Below are 26,450 nucleotides of genomic sequence, written 5' to 3'. Positions count from 1 at the left end.
TGTGTAATGTGTGTGTTTCTGCATCTATGTTATGTGTTTGTGTGTTAGTGGAGGTATATATGTAATCTGCATGTGCTTGTATCTGTATTTGGCATATTTGTTTATCCTGTAATGTGCCCATCTGTGTGTATACATGTATTTTGGATCTATGTGTAATCTGCATGTGTTTGTATCTGTGTGTGTGTGTGATGTGTGTGTGTCAGGCCCGGATTGGTAATCTGGCGGAGCGGGCGAATGCCCGCTGGGCCGCCAGGATTACCAATCAGAGGGGCCGCTGGTCCCCGTGCACACTTCCATCGGCCCCTGCAGTGGTTGAGAGAACAGCGCTGCTGGCCGCTGCGCTGTTCACTCATACTCTGCCAGATTAGGATGGGCCGGCATATTCCTCCGCCCCCCCTCCCCCCAGAACAAAGGGCCGCTCTGCTCCTTTAGTAGTACCCAGGTGTTGTGGAGGTGCCGCACAGGCATGTCTGTCTACTACAAACTTCTCTATGGCAGCTGACGTCATTTCCTGGACGCGCTGCAGAGAAGGGGGACAGAGGAGAAGAAGCTGCAGCACAGGAGGGGGACTGAGGAGTCACTCAGAGGGGGCCTCTTGCTGCTAATAACAAACAGCACTGCTTGGTGAGAATTTTCTTCCCACCAAGCTACAGCCGGAGCCTGCTCTCTCCCCCTGTGTAAGGACGGCAGCCAACTCTCCCTGCCCCCACACAGGGACTTCATCATCTCCTTCCTGCTGAGCTCTGCTGTCGGTGCAGGGAGGAAGAGGCAGGGGAGCACGAGCTGGCTGTGAGGGAGGAGCTGTCACATCCTGACATGTAAGGAGCTTATTGATGGAGAGTAAGTGACTGTTTCTTTTCCTTGAGTGTGAGTGCATATGTTACATATAGTGTATATCTATATGTATATCAAGTATGCAATGTGCACAGTATGTGTATTGTGTGTGTAGGGATTTCTGTATGTATAGTATGTGTGTATATATGTATGTAATATATGTGTGTGTATATGATATATGTATGTACCGTAAGTGTGTGTATATATAGTGTATGCATGCCTCTTTAGCATGTTTATGATATATGCATGTATGTATGTACAGTATATATGTGTGTTTACATGATATATGTGTTATGTACAGTGTGTGTGTGTATATAGTGTATGCATGCCTCTGTATTATACTTATGATATATGCATATATGTGCAGTAGGCATGCAGTATAATGTATGTTTGTACAGAATGTGTTATTCTACTTCATGCAAAAACTGTGTCTTTTTATTCTGACATATTGCACATACAGTATTATATATATTTTGTATATGCAATGTGGTAGAATATGAAAACACATTTTTTACATGAAGGAGATGCTGTCCTAGTGTATAGTGTACATTGTGTGACAGGGACGCCATGGGTTGGTTGTAGTGCACCCAGCCCAGGGAATCTGCAGTATACAGCGCTACCAAAGTGTATTCTGCCTGTATTAGAAAAATCGTGCTGCCATTTGACCATACACGAATTGTAGCGTCTGCACAATCTGTTTAATACCGGCTACATGTGTACATATGTATGTATGCACAGTGTGTGTGTATATATGATATATGTATGTATGCACAGTGTGTGTTGTGTGTTTATGATGTATGTATAGCATGCGTGATGTGTTGATACAGGTGAGCAGCACATCCTACAGCACTTACACCACTGCAATAATCTGTATTTAAAGGGAACCAATCAGCACAATCTGATATGGTTCCCTGAACTGCTGTATACAGCTCCTGCAGCAGCTGTGGCACATACTGGCCACGGCTGCAGCAGGAGCTGTGTACCCGGAAAAAGCACTTTAATCCCCCCAGGCACCGGCGGGGAGGTAGTCATCTGGGCGGCTCCCCGCCCGGATCTAGTCACCACTGCCTGTCAGCGCGCTCCAAGGAGATGAATGACAGGCAGAGAGGTCCCTTACTGGCCTCTCTGCCTGTCAATCATCCCTACGAGCGCACTGACAGACAGAGAGCGGTGCCTTGATACAGGCAGGGAGCAGCCCAGATGACTACCTGTCACGTGCCCGTGGATTAAAGTCCTTTTTTCGGTTAAACAGCTCCTGCTGCAGCCGGTATGTGCTGTGGCTGCTGCAGGAGCTGTATACAGCAGTTCAGGGAACCATATCAGCCCGATTGGGCTGATTGGTTCACTTTAAATGTGACTAAATGTATGTAGGATTCCAGATACAAAAGTGCAGCACTTTCTTTCTGTGTAATAATATTCACAACTCTATAGTAAATCCCTGATACAACACGTAATTACCATCACATAGAGCATTTGTTGGTAACAATGGTGTCGTGCATCATGGACCTGTTATAGAGTTGTGAATTTTAATACACCAGATTGAACTCTTGGACTTTTGTCTGTCAGGCTATGTTCACACACACTTTTTTGAGTCATACAGTAGCTGCTCAAAAAGTCCTTAATGATCCTTTATGGTGTATGGCGTTCAATTAATTAAATTTGATCTTAAAATGGCTGTTTGTGCACACATGTAGTAACTTTATGGTCATAATTAGAGATGAGTGAGCCTGGCCAAGGTTCGGCTTCATACAAACCTGAACCATTGGCATTTGAATTCCTGTTCCACAGAGGTGGAGATAGCACGAGTCACACCTGGAAAACAGCAATGCAATACAGCCAAGATCATAGGCTGTATCCCTGTTTTCCAAGCGAGACTCGTGCTATTTCTACCTTCCCAAAGGAACAAGAAGACAGCGGGATTCAAATGCACCCGAACCCAAACCACGGCCTGGTTCACTCATCTCTAATTATAATCAATACTATAAAATTAAAAGGATTATCCCGGATTAGAAAAACATAGTTGTTTTCTTCCAAAAAGCGGGCTCAGGTTGTATGTGGTATTGCCGTGCTGTTTTTGGGAGAAAGCAGACATGTTTTTTCTAATTCTGGATAACCCCTTCGCAAGGAGTGTCATCAGGAGAAGGGCACACTACATCCTCCTGATGACGCTCTTTGCAAGTGAAACTAGTTGAGGGGCTATGCAGCTTTTAAGATATCACTTGGTCATCAGTATTCTGTTGATAGTAGTCTGCAGCTACTACAGTATAGGCAGAGGCTGTGTAAGCCGCCATATCCATACACTTCATATACTGGTGACCTGGAGTGTATTTTTAATAGTGTCACATTCATCTTCATGTTAAACTTATACTTTTATCAGGTATTAATTAACAGTATGTTTTAATAATAGGGTCATGTCCAAGGTGTGAGTGGGCCATTGGCCCTTTTGTTAAGGGGGCCACAAACACTTTGGCTGTATGGGGCTCCAAAATCCCTGTTGGCGGCCCTGCCTATACTATGTGGAGGCTCAGAGAGGACAATTATAAATGTTTACACTGGACTTGTCGCTGTCGCTTATATCTCCCCTGCACCTTTCTGCTGGGATCTACAGCTCTGTACCTGGTATGGACCTCATAGATTCCCTTTAAGTGCACTGACACTAGTAATCCATTGATGCTGCTGAAATACATAAATATGCAACAACAAATCCACAGCAGATTATGTTGTTTTTTTATGTGTTGATGGTAGGGTTCATATATTTAATGAAGTAGTGAGCAGAATTCGCTACAGCATGTTTAGAACATTGCTATCTATGATATATCTGGGGGGGGGGGGGGGGATATATGTTATGAGGGCTGCTGAGGTTTGAGTGCCAGGGCTGATTTTAAGTTCCAGTCCGGCCCTGGTGTGTGTGCATACTTGTGTATATCTGCCTGTTTGTACAGTATGGGTTTGTGCATATATTATATATTTATGTCGTGTCTTTCTGTGTGATATTACAATATATGTAAAGTGTGTTGTGTGTGGGTATGTGTATATATTGGTGGATTATACTGTAATATGGGCTGTATAGGTGGTCATCCAAGACTCCCAGGGGGACCATAGCCACTCACATGGTCCATATTCAGTTGCAGCCCCCACTGTACAATCCCGATTCCCAGACAGTCGCTGTTTTGCAGTGGTAGCTGCCTTCACATGTATCGCATCGTAGAGGATTTCCCTTCTCTGGCTCCCTGGCGTCCTGCTGAGTCAGTTAGTGTGCTGACCGGTCGCAGCCAGGGATTGGCTGAGCAGGACGCCAGAGAAGCAGGTGGGAGCGCGGACAGGGACAGGTAATGTATTAGCCGGACAGCTGATGGGTTAGGTGGGAAGGGGCCACATTCTCGCAGCAGAATGAAAATCCGCTGCGAGACTGTATAGCCATAACGAATGACACTACAGAGTATCGCAGCAGATTTCACTGCAGAACTCGCAGCATGAAATTCATTGCGATACTGTATGTGTGAAAGTACCCATAGAGTAGATAGCCGCTGTCACTCTCTCTTGTAGCTGCATTAGGCCTGTGGCCTGCGAGTAGCTGTAGCCGACAGTGTCACATCCAGCTACTAATAGGGCTACCTGCACAGGGAGGCCTAACTACTATACAGATGCACAGAGAGGGGCCTGACCACTATATAGGGGCATAGAGGGGTATATTGGGGGCATAGAGGGGTCTAACTACTCTATGGATACAGAGGGGACTAACCACTATATGAGGGCACAGTCAAGGCATTATAGATATGGAGGATGATGATGGTGCAAGAGTGAGGAGCCTAAAATGTTTGTCTTGCAGATCCTACATGGAGGACTCGTTATTGAGAGAAGTCCTCATGATGGCCTGGGCCGGATGGAGAAGAAGAGGAAAAGTGAGCAGAAGCCCCTGTGATTCACTCAAAGAAGACGTCTCCTGTGAGTCATTGGCTCTAACTGCACTGTGGTCACTTATGGTGGGCAGAGCCTGGGTAGAGCTGGTACTTCTCTATATGGTCGCTGTATAAGGTAATATTGGTCTTTGTACAGTGGATCTTATTCAGTAGTAGAGTTGTGGTATTAGTCAGTATATGGTGGTAATATTTGTCCCTTGTAAACTGGTACTGTTTGTACTATTCATCTTACTATACTGGATTTGGTGGTAACAGTATGGTGGTGATGTTAGTGGTCATGGTGTGGTGGTAATAGTTGTTCCTTGTATACTGGTATTATTAGTTATATTGGTCTCTGTATACAGGATTTGATTTATGTGACGGTGATATATATGTTAATAATGTATGATAATTTTGGTAATGATTTTTGCTCCTTACATACAGGTAAGGGGGGCCCCAATCAAAAGTTTGCTATGGGGCCCAGCCATTTCTAGTTACGCCACTGGGGAGGAGACAGGGAGCTGGACACAATACACATTGTAGAGTTCTTCAATTTTCAACTTCCTGTCAAAGGTGAAGCCAGGTCTATTGGTAATAACAATATAAGTTATATGACTTATACACCCCACCACAAATTCCCTCCAGCTGCTTCTACATCATATATAGCAGGGGTACTCAACAACTTTTAGTGAAGGTCCACTTACCGGGGTCTATAGTCAGGTGAAGGTCCGAGCTGAACATCAGTAGGAAACGTGTTTTGTTACTTTGTCACAAACGTTCAACTATTTATATACAGAATTGCTGCTTATTAGCGGGAAAACTGGCATTTTTTTCTCTCTCACCAGGCCTTTGATATTAGGTACAAAGAGGGTGACTGCCCTGGTAGTATATAGCCCCCCTGTTGCTCCCCCAGTAGTGTATAGCCCCCCCTGTGCGCTCTCCCTCAGTAGTATATAGCCCCCTGTTGCTCCTCCAGTAGTATATAGCCCCCCTGTGCGCTCTCCCCCTGTAGTATATAGCCCCCTGTGCGCTGTCCCCCAGTAGTATATAGCCCCCTGTGAGCTCCCCCCAGTAGACTCAGAGTCCGCGATTTATCGTTTGCTCCGGCAAAAGATACGCCAAAACCCTACTCCACTTTTCAGGTGGTGTAGGTTTTCTGCCGTGCGCACCGACACGCACAGGATTTATGTAGAGGCAGTACGCCTCTACATAAATCTCCGTAGCACCGGAGATGCGGGGAAATTTTTAAGTCCGCCGTAAAAACCGTCGGACTTAATAAATGTCCCCCTTTGTGCTTAACTGTATGGAATAAAGAGACAGCAATTGGTATGTAACAGAAATAGACCTGAAAAAACAACTGTATTGGTTGAAATTGTCCAGATAATAAAAATCAGAGGTTCATATCTAGAGGCGATTTCTGCAGACTGACTGCATATTTGTATTTCTCCTATTTTCTGTCATACGAGAGGGATCTGCTTCATATATTGGGTGAGATGCCTCATATTTGACGCCGTCACCACAATGATTATTTCATGTCTCCAGTACACGGACTTCAGCAAGTCTATATATATTAATGTACAGAATTAAATGCCAAAAACTACAAAATATATTTGGCATGTGAAACAGAGAAGTTAAAGGTGCATTGAACATGAGAAGAATATAACTATATTGCTATAATACTGCCCCCATATACAAGAATATAACTACTATAATATGTCAGTTTTTTCCAGCGCCGCAGGGGATCCCGGCCGGAGCGCATACGATGTGTGTACGCTCCGGCCGGGATCCCATTAAAAATAAAGCTATGTCCCACTCCGCAAAACTACGGTTGTAGTTCTGCGGCCATTTCACGTAGTGTGAACATAGCCTAATACTGCATCCTATATACAGGAATATAACTACTATAATACTGTCTCCTATATACAAGAATATAACTACTATAATACTGCTCCTATATACAAGAATATAACTACTATAATACTGCTCCTATATACAAGAATATAACTACTATAATACTGCTCCTATATACAAGAATATAACTACTATAGTTAGCAACTTGTAGAGCAGGTCTGAGTTAGCACCAAAGTCCGTATAGTGTCTGCTATATCAGGACGCCCCTGCTTTCACTCCCCCTCCCCACACATGTCTGTCAAGACTGAATAAATGGATTGATTTGCAGCGATTTTTGGTGAGTGAAAGTTGTTTTCTCTTCGTTTGGATAACTGCTATAATACTGATCCTATGTACAAGAATATAACTACTATAATACTGCCCCTATATACAATAATATAACTACTATAATACTACTCCTATATACAAGAATATAACTACTATAATACTGCCCCTATATACAAGAATATAACTACAATAATACTGCCCCTATATACAAGAATATAACTACAATAATATGCCCAAGCCAAAAAGACAGAAATGGCTGCACATCGCACCCATGGCTGACACGAAAGCTTATTCAGCTACATTTAAAACCAACATCAGAAGTTAGTATATAATTTGGCCAAACCATATTGCCTCATGTACCACGTGCAGGTCTTCTGATACACGAGTCCCTAACCAAAAAACATCACTGTGCCGGTCAGCAACCACAATCCCCGCAAAACGTGCACAAGCAGAGAAGGGGTCCACGGAATGGCCCTGCAACCCCATTGTCACAGGACCAGACCCTAAAAGCCCCCCCGGACCCCGCAGGCGCTACCGGCGGAAAAAGTGGACGCCAAGCAGCACAAGTGTGAACAAGGTCTTACCTCTCTCCATTCCTCTGCAGGTAGAATGGGAGAATACTAGGAGATCCTCCCCTTATGTACACAGGTGCTTCCTGCTAATTTGGATCACATGGGTCTTACAAAGCACGAGTGCTAGCCACAATGAAAAAAGGGACAGAATACATAAAATATGCACAAGCCAAAAAGACAGAAATGGCTGCACATCGCACCCATGGCTGACACGAAAGCTTCTTCAGCTACATTTAAAACCAACATCAGAAGTTAGTATATAATTTGGCCAAACCATATTGCCTCATGTACCATGTGCAGGTCTTCTGATACACATGAGTCCCTAACCAAAAAACATCACTGTGCCAGTCAGCGACCACAATCCCCGCAAAACGTGCGCAAGCAGAGAAGGGGGGCTACGGAATGGCCCTGCAACCCCATTGTCACAGGACCAGACCCTAGAGGACCCAGAAGACCTGCACGTGGTACATGAGGCAATATGGTTTGGCCAAATTATATACTAACTTCTGATGTTGGTTTTAAATGTAGCTGAATAAGCTTTCGTGTCAGCCATGGGTGCGATGTGCAGCCATTTCTGTCTTTTTGGCTTGTGCATATTTTATGTATTCTGTCCCTTTTTTCATTGTGGCTAGCACTCGTGCTTTGTAAGACCCATGTGATCCAAATTAGCAGGAAGCACCTGTGTACATAAGGGGAGGATCTCCTAGTATTCTCCCATTCTACCTGCAGAGGAATGGAGAGAGGTAAGAGCTTGTTCACACTTGTGCTGCTTGGCGTCCACTTTTTCCGCTGGTGGCGCCTGCGGGGTCCTGGGGGCCCTCTAGGGTCTGGTCCTGTGACAATGGGGTTGCAGGGCCATTCCGTGGACCCCCTTCTCTGCTTGCGTACGTTTTGCGGGGATTGTGGTCGCTGACCGGCACAGTGATGTTTTTTGGTTAGGGACTCTTGTGTATCAGAAGACCTGCACGTGGTACATGAGGCAATATGGTTTGGCCAAATTATATACTAACTTCTGATGTTGGTTTTAAATGTAGCTGAATAAGCTTTCGTGTCAGCCATGGGTGCGATGTGCAGCCATTTCTGTCTTTTTGGCTTGTGCACATATAACTGCAATAATACTGCTCCTATAAACAGGAATATAACTACTATAATACTGCTCCTATATACAGGAATATACCTACTATAATGTATAAAATAGAAAATAAGTCCAAGCACTCACCGGATGAAGGGATCTCTTTGTGCGTTTATTCAGACATCACAGGGAGGGAGCGGTGGCAAGGGTGCGGGAGCGTGTAGCAGACAACTGTTTCGCGCCTCAGCGCTTTGTCAAGTCTTACATCACTACCGGGGGAGGGTAGTTTAAATAGGTTACATCATGCATATGCAAATAGTATTCAAAATAGGTGAAAACAAAAAATGTTACATACAAGTACAAATTATCTCACAAGAAAACACTCCAATCATTCCTCTCATTGAGGCCATTGGGACCGGTCGCATATAGAGTGGCAATCCATGTTGCCTCTCTCCTGAGGAGGTACTGATGTCTGTCTCCTCCCCTATCAGGTTGATCCACCTTCTCTAAGCCCAGAAAACGCAGGGAGCTGGTGTCACCTTTGTGGACAGAATTCACATGCTCTATAAGGCGGGGAACACCTTTCCCCGTCCTTACTGAATAGGCATGCTCTTTGTACCTGGTCCACATTGGGCGTTTAGTTTTGCCAATGTAGAAGCGGTGACACGAGCATACAAGCGCATAGACAGTGTAGGGGGTTCTACAGGTGATGAGGCTATCGATATAGCAGTCTACTCCATTCAGGTTAATATAAGCAGTAGGAATAAGCTGCGGGCAGTACTTACAGCTACCACATCTTTTATTTCCTGTCAGAGGAGCTCTGGTGAACCACTCATCTGCCGCTTTTTTCTTTTTGCACATATTCACATTGAGCTTATCTCCAATGGTGCGGTTTTTGCGGTATGTGATGAGGGGTCCCTGAGCTGCAATCTCCTTCAGGTCATCGTCCTGTTCCAGGATGGGCCAATGTTTCCAGATGGCTTTAGTGATGCACTGATTCAGCGGTGAATTTTGAAAAACAAAAGAAAACCTATTTAACCCTTTCTGTTGTGTGGTCTTGGATCTCAGTAGGTCTGATCTGTTCAGCATATTGGCCCTGGTTCTAGCTTCACTAATAACCTGTTCTGGATATCCCCTTGCTGAGAGTCTTCTCTCCATATCTGCAGCCTGTACAGCAAATGATTGATCATTGCTATTGATACGTTTAAGCCTCACTAGCTGGCTGAATGGAATGGAGTCTTTAATGCGTGTGGGGTGAGAGCTAGAGTAGTGCAAGATGGAATTGCATGCGGTTTCTTTTCTAAACACTGAGGTGTGCAGTGTGTTATCCACTACGTCCACCTGGACGTCCAGAAACTCAAGGGATCGGTTCCCTATCTTATATGTGAAGACCATGTTCACACTATTCACTTCATTAAGGTAGGTGACAAAATCAATAAATTTACTTTCTTCTCCAACCCACACAACGAAGACATCATCATGCCGGCACCTGTATCTTCCTGAAGCATTATACCCCCTTTTTTCTGGCTGAGCACGTCCGAGATGGCTACAGAAGCGCAGATGGACTTGGAGGCTACAGACACAGACTCCATTTATGCAGGGAGGGAAGGTGCGGGAGCATATTTTACATCTTGCAACAATAAAGATGAATTCCAAGTCATCAGCTTGAAAACATTAGAATACCGCATCACAGCTGCTGCAGAAAAAGAAATGCGTCTATTCTGGACGATCAACTCGCTGCAGGCATACAAAGAAAGCGGACGTATTCCCAGAGGCTTGAGAGGATACAAGAGTCCATCACAGTATCAGGACGACCCGCAGTTCACTAATGCCTGGAAGCAAGCACACCTGACACATGCCTCCACCCTGATGAACTTGGTGCTGGATAGGAACCAGCAGGAATATGAGGCTATTACTGCAGACCTATGCCGCATGAAGTGTGAATACAGGACAAGGGCAGCAGCAAGCCAATCTACAAATTTCTTTTCCAAGTTAGACAAGAAGCTGAATGAGATGCAAAAAGAGGTCAAGCAAATTAAGCGTGATAAATTCATGCGCGACAAGCTTGATTACGATACGCAAAAGATTTTCAGCTGGCAACTAACTGTGCAAAAAAACAAAAAGAAACAACGCCCTAAAAAAAGATACTCAGAATATTGGACCACAGAATCTGACACCAGCGCGTCCGACGAGCCCACTACCAGCACGACAGCAGGAAGAACCAATACACCCCAGAACCCAAGAAGCGTCCCTTTAGGCGAAAAACACGGAGAGGAGGCAGGAAGGCACGATTCCAGAGAGAAAAAAGACAGCAGAAAAGAAGGCTACAGGAAGCAAGTAACCTGGAAACATTAAATGAAAAGCCGAATGTCATAAACATCTCTGGAGTACCCCTGCCCCCTGAATGTGAACAGCTACTTAGCAAGGGCCTTAATTATGGCCTCACAGAGGACTTTTCCCCTACAACATTTGATGTTGACATGTTCAAAGGTGTACGCAAAGTCAATCTTACTAAACACTTCTCTGTTAATAAAAGTCACAATAAGCAGCAAACCAGAGGCGAGTCTCGTTGTACAGTGGGTCCTTTGGGATTCCAAGTCCCAGCAGAATTTAATGTGCAGGAGATTGAATGTACACGTTTTTTGGCCGGGTATGAAGAAGCAGTCAGCTCTACCACTGAAACAGTGTTTATGGGGGGCAACAAATCTAAATTTTGTCCCCAGGTTACCCCAGGGGGAGCCATTGACACCTTTCATAAGTCGGTAGTACAGGAAGTAAAGGCTCTCGTGTACCCCAAGGCGACCAAAAACTTGTCTAAGGCGGAAGATAGAGCACTCAAGTGGCTCCGCAATCGCCCTGACCTCATAACAAAGAGGGCTGACAAAGGGGGGGCAGCGGTCGTAATGTCGCGCTCGTACTACATAGAGGAAGCTCAGAGGCAATTAGGCGATCGCCGTACATATAAACTCCTCACAAAAAATCCCATACCCAAGATCCATGAGCAATTACGTAGCCTCTTGCTCAAGCACAGCAGTACTGGAGCAATCAACAAAAAAACAGCTGAAAAGTTACTCCCCCCGACACCCCGAGCGCCCAGGTGGTATTTCTTACCAAAAGTCCACAAAAATCTGGACAAACCACCTGGGCGCCCAATCGTGTCCGCCATCGGGTCCCCTACCGAATTCCTGTCCCAATACCTGGACTGGTCTCTTAGACCCCTCCTAGCCGAAACACTTGGCTATTTAAAAGATTCCGGAGATTTCATAAACATGCTGGACTCAGTGCACTTCTCTGATGACTGTATCCTGGCCTCAGTCGATGTGGAAAGCCTCTACACCCGCATCCCTCATGATGCGGGTGTAGAGGCAATCGATTGGTTCCTATCTAGGACAGACCAGTCTCAAGCCTATAGAAATTTTGTGAAAGAAGGACTTTACTTTATTTTGCGTAACAATGTCTTTATGTTTGAGGACCAATGGTACGGGCAGGAGATCGGTACTGCTATGGGCACGCCGGTCTCCTGCACGTACGCAAACCTCTTTTTGGCCAAGCTGGAAAATGACTATGTATTTAACACTCGCAACCCACACATCGGAAGCATCAGGGCGTATTTTCGTTATGTAGATGATGTCTTCGTTGTGTGGGTTGGAGAAGAAAGTAAATTTATTGATTTTGTCACCTACCTTAATGAAGTGAATAGTGTGAACATGGTCTTCACATATAAGATAGGGAACCGATCCCTTGAGTTTCTGGACGTCCAGGTGGACGTAGTGGATAACACACTGCACACCTCAGTGTTTAGAAAAGAAACCGCATGCAATTCCATCTTGCACTACTCTAGCTCTCACCCCACACGCATTAAAGACTCCATTCCATTCAGCCAGCTAGTGAGGCTTAAACGTATCAATAGCAATGATCAATCATTTGCTGTACAGGCTGCAGATATGGAGAGAAGACTCTCAGCAAGGGGATATCCAGAACAGGTTATTAGTGAAGCTAGAACCAGGGCCAATATGCTGAACAGATCAGACCTACTGAGATCCAAGACCACACAACAGAAAGGGTTAAATAGGTTTTCTTTTGTTTTTCAAAATTCACCGCTGAATCAGTGCATCACTAAAGCCATCTGGAAACATTGGCCCATCCTGGAACAGGACGATGACCTGAAGGAGATTGCAGCTCAGGGACCCCTCATCACATACCGCAAAAACCGCACCATTGGAGATAAGCTCAATGTGAATATGTGCAAAAAGAAAAAAGCGGCAGATGAGTGGTTCACCAGAGCTCCTCTGACAGGAAATAAAAGATGTGGTAGCTGTAAGTACTGCCCGCAGCTTATTCCTACTGCTTATATTAACCTGAATGGAGTAGACTGCTATATCGATAGCCTCATCACCTGTAGAACCCCCTACACTGTCTATGCGCTTGTATGCTCGTGTCACCGCTTCTACATTGGCAAAACTAAACGCCCGATGTGGACCAGGTACAAAGAGCATGCCTATTCAGTAAGGACGGGGAAAGGTGTTCCCCGCCTTATAGAGCATGTGAATTCTGTCCACAAAGGTGACACCAGCTCCCTGCGTTTTCTGGGCTTAGAGAAGGTGGATCAACCTGATAGGGGAGGAGACAGACATCAGTACCTCCTCAGGAGAGAGGCAACATGGATTGCCACTCTATATGCGACCGGTCCCAATGGCCTCAATGAGAGGAATGATTGGAGTGTTTTCTTGTGAGATAATTTGTACTTGTATGTAACATTTTTTGTTTTCACCTATTTTGAATACTATTTGCATATGCATGATGTAACCTATTTAAACTACCCTCCCCCGGTAGTGATGTAAGACTTGACAAAGCGCTGAGGCGCGAAACAGTTGTCTGCTACACGCTCCCGCACCCTTGCCACCGCTCCCTCCCTGTGATGTCTGAATATACGCACAAAGAGATCCCTTCATCCGGTGAGTGCTTGGACTTATTTTCTATTTTATACACCGTACTGCCCTTGTCTCTGTTCGAGCACCGCGGCTACTTACCAGTGCAGTTTATTAGCCCTTAATCCGACTCCAGCGCACAGCTACTGATTGAGCAGTATTCAGACAGTGCCGGCACCTGTATCTTCCTGAAGCATTATACCCCCTTTTTTCTGGCTGAGCACGTCCGAGATGGCTACAGAAGCGCAGATGGACTTGGAGGCTACAGACACAGACTCCATTTATGCAGGGAGGGAAGGTGCGGGAGCATATTTTACATCTTGCAACAATAAAGATGAATTCCAAGTCATCAGCTTGAAAACATTAGAATACCGCATCACAGCTGCTGCAGAAAAAGAAATGCGTCTATTCTGGACGATCAACTCGCTGCAGGCATACAAAGAAAGCGGACGTATTCCCAGAGGCTTGAGAGGATACAAGAGTCCATCACAGTATCAGGACGACCCGCAGTTCACTAATGCCTGGAAGCAAGCACACCTGACACATGCCTCCACCCTGATGAACTTGGTGCTGGATAGGAACCAGCAGGAATATGAGGCTATTACTGCAGACCTATGCCGCATGAAGTGTGAATACAGGACAAGGGCAGCAGCAAGCTAATCTACAAATTTCTTTTCCAAGTTAGACAAGAAGCTGAATGAGATGCAAAAAGAGGTCAAGCAAATTAAGCGTGATAAATTCATGCGCGACAAGCTTGATTACGATACGCAAAAGATTTTCAGCTGGCAACTAACTGTGCAAAAAAACAAAAAGAAACAACGCCCTAAAAAAAGATACTCAGAATATTGGACCACAGAATCTGACACCAGCGCGTCCGACGAGCCCACTACCAGCACGACAGCAGGAAGAACCAATACACCCCAGAACCCAAGAAGCGTCCCTTTAGGCGAAAAACACGGAGAGGAGGCAGGAAGGCACGATTCCAGAGAGAAAAAAGACAGCAGAAAAGAAGGCTACAGGAAGCAAGTAACCTGGAAACATTAAATGAAAAGCCGAATGTCATAAACATCTCTGGAGTACCCCTGCCCCCTGAATGTGAACAGCTACTTAGCAAGGGCCTTAATTATGGCCTCACAGAGGACTTTTCCCCTACAACATTTGATGTTGACATGTTCAAAGGTGTACGCAAAGTCAATCTTACTAAACACTTCTCTGTTAATAAAAGTCACAATAAGCAGCAAACCAGAGGCGAGTCTCGTTGTACAGTGGGTCCTTTGGGATTCCAAGTCCCAGCAGAATTTAATGTGCAGGAGATTGAATGTACACGTTTTTTGGCCGGGTATGAAGAAGCAGTCAGCTCTACCACTGAAACAGTGTTTATGGGGGGCAACAAATCTAAATTTTGTCCCCAGGTTACCCCAGGGGGAGCCATTGACACCTTTCATAAGTCGGTAGTACAGGAAGTAAAGGCTCTCGTGTACCCCAAGGCGACCAAAAACTTGTCTAAGGCGGAAGATAGAGCACTCAAGTGGCTCCGCAATCGCCCTGACCTCATAACAAAGAGGGCTGACAAAGGGGGGGCAGCGGTCGTAATGTCGCGCTCGTACTACATAGAGGAAGCTCAGAGGCAATTAGGCGATCGCCGTACATATAAACTCCTCACAAAAAATCCCATACCCAAGATCCATGAGCAATTACGTAGCCTCTTGCTCAAGCACAGCAGTACTGGAGCAATCGACAAAAAAACAGCTGAAAAGTTACTCCCCCCGACACCCCGAGCGCCCAGGTGGTATTTCTTACCAAAAGTCCACAAAAATCTGGACAAACCACCTGGGCGCCCAATCGTGTCCGCCATCGGGTCCCCTACCGAATTCCTGTCCCAATACCTGGACTGGTCTCTTAGACCCCTCCTAGCCGAAACACTTGGCTATTTAAAAGATTCCGGAGATTTCATAAACATGCTGGACTCAGTGCACTTCTCTGATGACTGTATCCTGGCCTCAGTCGATGTGGAAAGCCTCTACACCCGCATCCCTCATGATGCGGGTGTAGAGGCAATCGATTGGTTCCTATCTAGGACAGACCAGTCTCAAGCCTATAGAAATTTTGTGAAAGAAGGACTTTACTTTATTTTGCGTAACAATGTCTTTATGTTTGAGGACCAATGGTACGGGCAGGAGATCGGTACTGCTATGGGCACGCCGGTCTCCTGCACGTACGCAAACCTCTTTTTGGCCAAGCTGGAAAATGACTATGTATTTAACACTCGCAACCCACACATCGGAAGCATCAGGGCGTATTTTCGTTATGTGGATGATGTCTTCGTTGTGTGGGTTGGAGAAGAAAGTAAATTTATTGATTTTGTCACCTACCTTAATGAAGTGAATAGTGTGAACATGGTCTTCACATATAAGATAGTGTATCCAAAAGAAGAAAGAAAAGTATGTCATACAAATATGGGTGGCACATCCAAATAATAAATAGTCGTATCTCTCACTAATCTCTACTTAATTGTGAGAGATACGACTATTTATTATTTGGATGTGCCACCCATATTTGCATGACATACTTTTCTTTCTTCTTTTGGATACAGTTGCTTTTGTTATGTCATTTTTGGGTTGAGCACCCCGAAAATTATGGTATACTTTTCGATTTGATTTGAGTAGTAGTGCCCTGTTGTTTTTCATTACACATATAAGATAGGGAACCGATCCCTTGAGTTTCTGGACGTCCAGGTGGACGTAGTGGATAACACACTGCACACCTCAGTGTTTAGAAAAGAAACCGCATGCAATTCCATCTTGCACTACTCTAGCTCTCACCCCACACGCATTAAAGACTCCATTCCATTCAGCCAGCTAGTGAGGCTTAAACGTATCAATAGCAATGATCAATCATTTGCTGTACAGGCTGCAGATATGGAGAGAAGACTCTCAGCAAGGGGATATCCAGAACAGGTTATTAGTGAAGCTAGAACCAGGGCCAATATGCTGAACAGATCAGACCTACTGAGATCCAAGACCACACAACAGAAAGGGTTAAATAGGTTTTCTTTTGTTTTTCAAAATTCACCGCTGAATCAGTGCATCACTAAAGCCATCTGGAAACATTGGCCCATCCTGGAACAGGACGATGACCTGAAGGAGATTGCAGCTCAGGGACCCCTCATCACATACCGCAAAAACCGCACCATTGGAGATAAGCTCAATGTGAATATGTGCAAAAAGAAAAAAGCGGCAGATGAGTGGTTCACCAGAGCTCCTCTGACAGGAAATAAAAGATGTGGTAGCTGTAAGTACTGCCCGCAGCTTATTCCTACTGCTTATATTAACCTGAATGGAGTAGACTGCTATATCGATAGCCTCATCACCTGTAGAACCCCCTACACTGTCTATGCGCTTGTATGCTCGTGTCACCGCTTCTACATTGGCAAAACTAAACGCCCGATGTGGACCAGGTACAAAGAGCATGCCTATTCAGTAAGGACGGGGAAAGGTGTTCCCCGCCTTATAGAGCATGTGAATTCTGTCCACAAAGGTGACACCAGCTCCCTGCGTTTTCTGGGCTTAGAGAAGGTGGATCAACCTGATAGGGGAGGAGACAGACATCAGTACCTCCTCAGGAGAGAGGCAACATGGATTGCCACTCTAGATGCGACCGGTCCCAATGGCCTCAATGAGAGGAATGATTGGAGTGTTTTCTTGTGAGATAATTTGTACTTGTATGTAACATTTTTTGTTTTCACCTATTTTGAATACTATTTGCATATGCATGATGTAACCTATTTAAACTACCCTCCCCCGGTAGTGATGTAAGACTTGACAAAGCGCTGAGGCGCGAAACAGTTGTCTGCTACACGCTCCCGCACCCTTGCCACCGCTCCCTCCCTGTGATGTCTGAATAAACGCACAAAGAGATCCCTTCATCCGGTGAGTGCTTGGACTTATTTTCTATTTTATACACCGTACTGCCCTTGTCTCTGTTCGAGCACCGCGGCTACTTACCAGTGCAGTTTATTAGCCCTTAATCCGACTCCAGCGCACAGCTACTGATTGAGCAGTATTCAGACAGTGCCGGCACCTGTATCTTCCTGAAGCATTATACCTACTATAATACTGCTCCTATATACAGGAATATAACTGCTTTAATACTGCCCCCTATATACAAGAATATAACTACTATAATACTGCCACTATATACAAGAATATAACTACTATAATACTGCTCCTATATACAAGAATATAACTACTATATTACTGCCCCCTATATACAAGAATATAACTACTATAATACTGCTCCTATATACAAGAATATAACTACTATAATGCGGTTCAGGGAAGAAAAAGAGTGCTGCACCTCACACCTATGGCTGATACTAGTGCCCCTAGGCTAAATAAAAAACACATCAGAATTTTGTGTATGAATTGATCAAGCCATACTGCCCCATGTACCTCGTGCCGGTATCTGATACACATGGGTCCCTACACTAAGTCCACACCGTGCCAGTCAGTGGCCACCAACCCCGCAGGCACGCACAGTCAGGGAACGGGGGCCATGGGACGGCCCTGCGACCCCCATGCCACAGGACCAGACCCAAAAACACCACACCAGAACCCGGCCAGCACCGCCGGCGGAGAAGGTCGCCCCCAAACAGCACAAGTCTGGATGAGGTATAGCACTCACCATAGCTGCTACAGACAGAATGGGAAAAAACAGGAGGGATTAAAACCATGTGCACTCAGGTGTCTCCTAATTGCGGTCATGTGGGTCTCACCAGGAGGAGTGCAAAAACACGGAGAAAAGAGAGAAACAAAATGCGGCTCAAGGAAGAAAAAGAGTGCTGCACCTCACACCTATGGCTGATACTAGTGCCCCTAGGCTAAATAAAATACACATCAGAATTTTGTGTATGAATTGATCAAGCCATACTGCCCCATGTACCTCGTGCCGGTATCTGATACACATGGGTCCCTACACTAAGTCCACACCGTGCCAGTCAGTGGCCACCAACCCCGCAGGCACGCACAGTCAGGGAACGGGGGCCATGGGACGGCCCTGCGACTCCCATGCCACAGGACCAGACCCAAAAACACCACACCAGAACCCGGCCAGCACCGCCGGCGGAGAAGGTCGCCCCCTTATAAGACCCACATGACCAAATTTAGCAGGATATGCCTGTGCTCACATGTCTGGACCTTATGTCTTCCCCATTCTGTGAGAGCAGCAATGGTAAGTGTAATACCATATCCATACTTGTGTCGTTTGGGGGCAGCCTTCCCCGCCGGTGGTGCTGGCTGGGTTTTGGTGGGGCTTTTTGGGTCTGGTCCTGTGACATTGGGGTTGCAGGGCCATTCCGTGGCCTCCCTTCCCTGCACGTGCACGCTTTGCGGGGTTGGCGGTCGCTGACCGACACGGTGTGGAGTTAGCGTAGGGACCCGTGTGGACCAGAGGACCTGCGCGGTGGTACACGGGGCAATATGGCTTGATCAATTTATATACAGACACTCTGGTGTTGATTTTTAATATAGGCCTAGCGGCATTAGTATCAGCCATAGATGGGATGTGCAGCCGTTCCATTCTCTCCAGTTCGTATAACTACTATAATACTGCCCCTATATACAGGAATATAACTACTATAATACTGCTCCTATATACAAGAATATAACTACTATAATGCTGCTCCTATATACAGGAATATAACTACTATAATACTGCTCCTATATACAAGAATATAATTACTATAATACTGCTCCTATATACAAGAATATAACTACTATAATACTGCTCCTATATACAAGAATATAACTACAATAGTACTGCTCCTATGTACAAGAATATAACTACTATAATACTGCTCCTATATACAAGAATATAACTAATATAATACTGCTACTATATAAAAGAATATAACTACTATAATACTGCTCCTATATACAAGAATATAAGTACTATAATACTGCTCCTATGTACAAGAATATAACTACTATTATACTGCCCCCTATATACAAGAATATAACTACTATAATACATGGACAATATGATACACTGTGATATATTGACTGTATTATATAAGTGGAATATTGATGTGGATGTTTATGTATGTATGTTAGTCACTTATTTATCTTACTTTTAGCTATATTTATGACCCAAGGTTTTTGATCTCTACATTTTCTTTCTTTACCTCTTCACAGACCTGATCTGGGGATGTGGGGAGGACTGTACCAGGAGTTATCCTGATGGTGGCTGTATAGGGATCACCTTAGTTAACATGAACTCTGCAAATGTATAACTTATGATTTTCTTCCACCACAATTTTAAGTTTTTGACAGATTTATGAAGTTTTAAATATTTTTCTGTCCTGGTGGCTGGTGATATTTTTAGTCTAGGGTCCTCCAGGTTATTTTTAGTTGTTAAGACGAATGTTCTTTGGTGTATGGCGAGAGATAGGAGGCTAATCCGAAGATGAAGGGAGATGAGAGGAGTAGAAGTAGGAGACGAGGACAAGTGGATAGAAGGTTGTAAATTTGGTGCGGGAGGTCAGGTAGGAGACAAGGGAGCAAGAGGAAAACGTTGAGGGACATTTCAGATATACAAAGGATAAGGAAAAAAGTATTAAAATGGAAACAATGTTATAGACGTCAGGAGAAGTGGAGACAAGTCAAGTAACGTCTGTGGACTGACCGGTAGATTTTTTTTTTTTTAAATACACTTACAGTCTATTTAAAATTCGATTGGTCAGTACTGAGCCCCAAGTTTCTTAGGAATGACTACAAGAAAACATATCTGCCCCGCGTCAATGACATTTAACATTCTCGGCTGCATCAGAGAAAACAAGTGACCTGGGAGTTAACTGAGATCTGGATCTTATTCTCGGGAATATGGAAACCACTGAACAGTAGGAGACGCCTGGTTAGTATCAGAAGAGTTGCCTGGTTTTGGGGATGGAAGCAATTTCCTAATTTTTGATCTTGATAATCTTCCTGAATGTTTTCTTGTATTTGCTACTGGAATCGAGTGGAGACCACCATTGTGAAGTAACTTCTCAGCAGATACCCAATCCTATGGGACTCGTGGACAGATTTTGGTGGAATATAAGGAAAATTAGGTTAAGGTTTCATGAGTATTTTGTTTTTAACTTGATACTGTAGTAGAAAGGCCAGGCGGCCATCAGCCAGGCAACATATTGTTTCCAACTTGGCAGGTTTTTCTGTAAGATTTGTGCATAGCCCACAACAACTAAAGGTTTCTGCTGGACATGTCTCCTGTCCTCACCATACACAAAAATGCATGTATCTATGTATCCCCTAAGACTGCTCTGGCAGCGACTTATATCTATGAGAAAAAAGGGGTCATAACGTAAAAAGAAACCGCCATATCCAACCACTATCTCCCCTGAGATCATCTATCGCTGGAGTCTTGGGAGCCTCCCCAAACATCTTATACTAACAGTGGGTTAGGCCATCTGTAATATATAATGTATGAGGACATTATGTATGAGGGTGTAAGTCTGAACTTTCCGCCATGATTTCCATGATAAATTGTGGTAATTCAGGTGCGGGAGGATGCCATGCCTTTTTAAGCAAACAGCATGGTCCATTCTAGAGAAGATCGAACAGTGCTGATGTTCAGGTTCCTAAGAACTCGAACCATTTGACTCCTGCAGTCTTCCCATTCCGTGGGGAAGGTGGAGACAGCCCGAGTCCCGCCTGGAAATCAGGAATACAGCCTGGGCCATAGGTTGTATTTCTTTTTTCCAGGCGGGACTCGAGCTGTCTCCACCTTCCCCACAGAACGGGAAGACTGCGGGAGTCAAATACCGAAGGTACGAGTTCGTACAAACCTGAACATCAACGCTGTTCCCTCATCTCTAGTCCATTCCTCTGCCACCCAGATCTTCTCTGTTATGTAAGTATGCAAATATGATAATTTGGTGCATTGGTAGCAGGCCCAGCATACCAAGTGCACCCATGTTTCCTCCCCTTCACACGTCCCCTTCAGAATCAAGTCTGGACACATCACTAAAGGGTGGGGATATGGGTACATTGGTTGCGCTGGGCCTGTCACCAATGCACAAAACTAGCAAATTTGCATACTTACATAACAGAAAAGATCTTGGGAACAGGGCGGCGGTCGGAGGAACGGACAGCACTATTAGAATTTGCTCGGTGCCACCAATTAGGTTGTGTAGTAGTCTTATTTTGTAATTCCTAGTGGAAGTAACATGCTTAATCTCTCTTACCTCCAACAATTGCTATGAGGGGAGACCTCCATACATATAGTATATATACATATACAAGATAGTGGCCCAAACCTGAGGAAATTTGTATGTTTGGTTGACTTTCCTCTAATGGGCACTTTTCATATCGAAAATGGTTGATGGTCTACTGGTATTGGAGAAGAAGGTGGTAGACCCAAAACAAAGTTTAGACTAGAGTAAATAAAAAAAGAGAAAGTTGATTTCTAGGTGTAGCATTAACATTTGAGGTCTTTCACACATAAAAACCATATAAGCATATTTGTAGCTTGTAGTATTGTGCACAGATTAGGGAAGTGGGGATGTTGAGCCTAAAGTTACGAGGTTACATGGGTGCATATTCCAACCAGACAAATTAAATTAGTAATTTCTGTAGTAATGATTTCCCATAACATAAAAGAGTAGGTGGCATCATTTTGGGCCTTAATGGACTAGTGTCAAGTCATAACTGTAGTGGACACAGATTCATCCAGACCTATCTCTCACTATATCTACTAAAGAGGTCTGGGAGGGAGCAAAACGTTGCTGCTTGAGATGAGCAAACCTTGAGCACGCTTGGATTCTTCTTAAACCGAACACTGTGCATTTTATTACTGGTGGGTGAAGAAGTTGGATGCAGCCCTAAGGCTGCCTGGAAAACATAGATACGCCCATAGGCATAGGAAACTGTACTGGAGTTCCCTAAAGGCCCTATTCCATGGGTCGACTGAGAGGCGCAAACGAGCGGTATTAACACTTGTTTGCTCCTCATTGCTCGCTGCTGCCGCTATTCCAGGGAGGGGTGCAGGGAGGTGCGGGGGGGGGGCTGCCTGGGTGATTGCTACTAGATTGTCCAGGCAGCCTATTCCACGGCGGCAGCAGATCGTTGCTGTATGAATTGTTTGTCTTGAAAGACAAACATGTTTGAAAGACAAACGACGCAATGATCAGCTGACATGAACAATCTCGTCTGATCGTTGCCTTCTATACCACAGGACGATTATCGGCCTTAACGGCCGATATCGGCCGATGATCGTTCCATGGAATAAAGCCTTCAGGTGTCTTGAAGAGATCGACCAAAAAAAGAAAAAAAAAATCAATGACCCATAGGCATCCTAGGACACCAAGATTAAGATGAAAATGGAGGTCGATTTCAAACCCAGAATAGGGTCTTTTTCAGGAACCTGGGTTAATGCATTGTACAACAAGGATAATAAAACTCCCTTTGGGGCATCATGCACTGCTTGACATTGACTTTTTCTTTGGATCCATCATTCTTCATGCACCCTTGGTACGTCCAGGAGGGTTCTTGATGCCAGCTATGTGGCTTGAAGTTAAATATGAAGTTGGCTTGTTTTTCTTTGGATCAATCACAGATGATATTTGAGGTGTATGAAAGGATATTCCATTACATGGTGGCGGTGGTGGTGTTAGTTGGTAGGAATTCCATTGGGATGACACCACATAATTCAATGATTTCAATGTTGCTACGTTGGGAGTTCACCATCAATATCAGTAGTGTTTCCAAACAAGTCTAAATGTTGGGAATCTATGTGCCATATTGATGTGGGCGCATTAATGGGTTGGGTAAAGAATTCATTGCTTGTCTCAGCCCAGGATGACCCAGCAGTGTAGTCTTCTCAGTGATGTCTCAGGAGACAATATTAGTGGACATCCCCTGTAGGTCTCTTTTATTTAAGCTGCTCTCTGCCGTCTCTCCAGTGAAAAGGTTAAGGTGAATTCATTGTTTATTTATGCAATGTTAAGTCTCATTACCCTTTTGGTGTCTACAAATCCAGCTCCACCATCCACCTTCTCCCTGACAGTCCAGACCCTAGGATATGATAAGATAGACCCTGGAAAAGCCTTTTAAAGCATGTGATAATGTAATTCCAGGGAAGGATCCGGGGTGATTACTGTGCATTAGTTGGTCATGAAAACCAGAACATCCTCAGCAAATAATAAATCAAGGTCTTGACAAGTACAGTGAAGATCTGGTGCCAAAGTGGAGACATGTCGGATCCTCTTTCCTTCTGGATTCAGTGAGACTTGGTACTATGATTATTAGTAATATATAATCTGCAGGTTAGTAGAAGAGTTCACCGGCACTACTCCCCTTAATACTGGCTTAAACATCTCAGCGGGCGTATCTTGTGGACTTGTGAGATTTGCTAGGGGGTGCTCCTCTCATATAAACAGATTTACAAACAGTCCAATATTAGAAAGAAGATGAGGGCACTCAAGATTTTGCAACTTATGGGTGAGTGCCCTCATCTTCTTTCTAATATTGTACTGATATTTAATATGTATACATCTGCATGCATACTACTAGTGGGAGTTAATAGTGGAATACTCATGATTCTCATCTCTTGGGCTGAGTGAAGGTTAGGGTCCTTTTACATGTAAAGATTTTCGCAGCCGCAAACAGGTGCCGATCAGTGCTCGTTTTCACTGCTATTACATGGTGCAACTTATTGAGCGCAAACTATTCCTTTATCATTTGTGCGGTCATTTAAATTTGTTGCTATTGGTGGCAGATCTCCTGCTTACACAGGGAGATGTGCAGCCGGTAACAATGATTTTTAGGGCTGCTCTAAAGATGTGATCAGCTTATGAGCTGTCGTTTTCCTGCTGATAGCTGACATTTTTACATGGGACAAGTTTAGTCCAAATTAGCGTTTCTAGCAACGCTTATCGCCTTAGGGCCGTATTACATGGCCCGATGACTTAATGTAAGTAAACGCCGATCTGCTAGATTGGCGCTCACTTACCGGGCCCATATGCGGCCGATAAACTATATTGTTAGAGATGTCCGTGCAGTTCTTGTAAAATTATAAACTTATACATACCTCTCTCCCTATGTCCTGCTAGCCTCGGTATGCTCCTGGCACTCTCTGAAGTGGCAGGCTGCTTAGCCAATCATTGGCCGTGTCACTGTCCTATTGATTGGCTGAGCGGTCTGTTACTTCAGACACTGCGAGGAGTGGGACGAATCAGGGAGGGTGGTCATTGGCTGATCTTTGTCTTTTTTTAGTTTGTTCCAAGCATCTACTACTCTTCCAGTAAAATAATATTTTCTTACGTTGCTTTTGATCTTTCCCCCAAGTAACTTCTCACTGTGTCCTCTTGTTCTTCCCTCCTGAACCTTATTTAGTCCTGTAACATATATAAAGGTTTATACCATGTCCCCCCTTTCCCTTCTTTCCTCCAGACTATACAGATTCAAATCCTTAAGTCTTTCCTGATATGTTTTATGCCTCACACCCTCCACCATTTTTGTAGCCCGTCTTTGGACCAGTTCTATTTTATCTTTTTTAGGTGAGGTCTCCAGAACTGGACACAGTATTCCAGCTGGTCCAGACTCGGACCATCCCAAAAAGTGGAAGCTTGGAAAAGAGACAGCAATAACTTATCTCCCACAGATCGACTGCCTAAACCACGCATTTCAAAGCATCATAAATATTTTCAAAACCTTTACTCCTTCCAAGAACAAGTTGGTGAAGGTCACAGGCAGAAGCCATCCGTCTACTATAATGAGCCCTTTCTGCTCTTCTGATCCTTCCTCTTGCTCTCATCATTCCGGCTGATGGAACATCCCCATCCTCCTCCATGTACTCATCCTCTCCATGTTACCTTGACAAAAAGCAAATTGGAGGCAACAAAACTACGGAACTCAAGGTGACAGGGCCCACCATCCAGAGCACATCCCGTACCCAGCCCGCAGGAATGCCAGGAGGGAGACAACCTGCGTCAGAAGGCACAAGATGAGAGACCTTGACTCTACACTATGGGAAGAGAAATGAGCTTCTTACGGACAATGAAACATTCTACTAAGAACTTGGAGTAACCCTTGGAGTTCTAGAGCCTATTGATTCACTATAATTCTCTATAAATATATATACACTATAAAAAGAGGGAAAAATTCTTTATACGTATGGAAGACAATGGACTAGAGATTACTGCCAGGATGTGGGCAGTTTATGGATTAAACATGCAATGCACTACTAGAATGGGGTGGGGTAGGGGGGCATTATCATAAGGATACCCAGGGGATAGAAGACATTAGCTATGCCTATTCAGAAAGTGTGGCCATACATCTTCAGATGAATGATCAGTTATCTCTTGTCATCCCCATACTCCATTCTCCAAGGAGATCCGTATGGCTGCTGCTTATCTCTCCAAGAACAAAGGGGTCAGGCAGTGAAAATCCAGCACACCCGACTCCTATCTTCATCTCCTCAGTGGAGTCTTGGGAGCGCCTAATACACTTTATACTCGTGTCAGGTTTAGCTAGCATAAGTATAAGTGCATGGGAATCCTTAAGGGCCTATTACACGGGTCGTCAGAGGAGCAAACGAGCGCTCTAAGCGCTCGTTTGCTCCTCGTTCCCCGCTCGCTGCCGCCGCTATTCAACACGTCTGCAGCGAGCGGATGAGTGCGGGAGGGGCGGCGGGACCTGCGGGGGGGCTGCCCGGGTGATCGCTGATCGTCCGGGCAGCCCATAGGATATAGCAGCGTCTGCTGCCGATGCTCCTATTCAACGGAGCGACGGCAGCAGATCGCTGCTATATCAGTCGCTTGTTTTTCAACATGTTGAAAAACAAGCAACTGCAACGATCAGCCGACATGAACTATGTCGGCTGATCGTTGCACTCTATTCCACGGGACGATTATCGTCTGTAGCGGCCGATATCGGCCGAATACGGACGATAATCGTTCCGTGGAATAGGGCCT

The 26,450-nt window shown here is 44.8% G+C and overlaps 1 long non-coding RNA gene across 2 annotated transcripts; it reads left to right on the top strand.

Moving 5' to 3' along the window:
* The first annotated feature begins 522 nt into the window (after positions 1-522).
* On the top strand, positions 523-25,820 carry LOC138795048 (uncharacterized). Of its 2 annotated transcripts, none has more exons than XR_011363563.1 (3): positions 523-840; positions 4,664-4,779; positions 25,035-25,820. It is a non-coding gene; the product is annotated as an uncharacterized lncRNA (long non-coding RNA). The 2 variants fall into 2 exon arrangements; XR_011363562.1 differs by lacking the exon at positions 25,035-25,820 and adding an exon at positions 23,613-23,721.
* Positions 25,821-26,450: the final 630 nt, after the last annotated feature.

Source organism: Dendropsophus ebraccatus, chromosome 6 (genome assembly GCF_027789765.1).
Source record: "Dendropsophus ebraccatus isolate aDenEbr1 chromosome 6, aDenEbr1.pat, whole genome shotgun sequence".
NCBI lineage: Eukaryota > Metazoa > Chordata > Amphibia > Anura > Hylidae > Dendropsophus > Dendropsophus ebraccatus.
The sequence above is the reverse complement of the archived record's forward strand: the minus strand, read 5'-3'. Positions and strand labels throughout refer to the sequence as shown.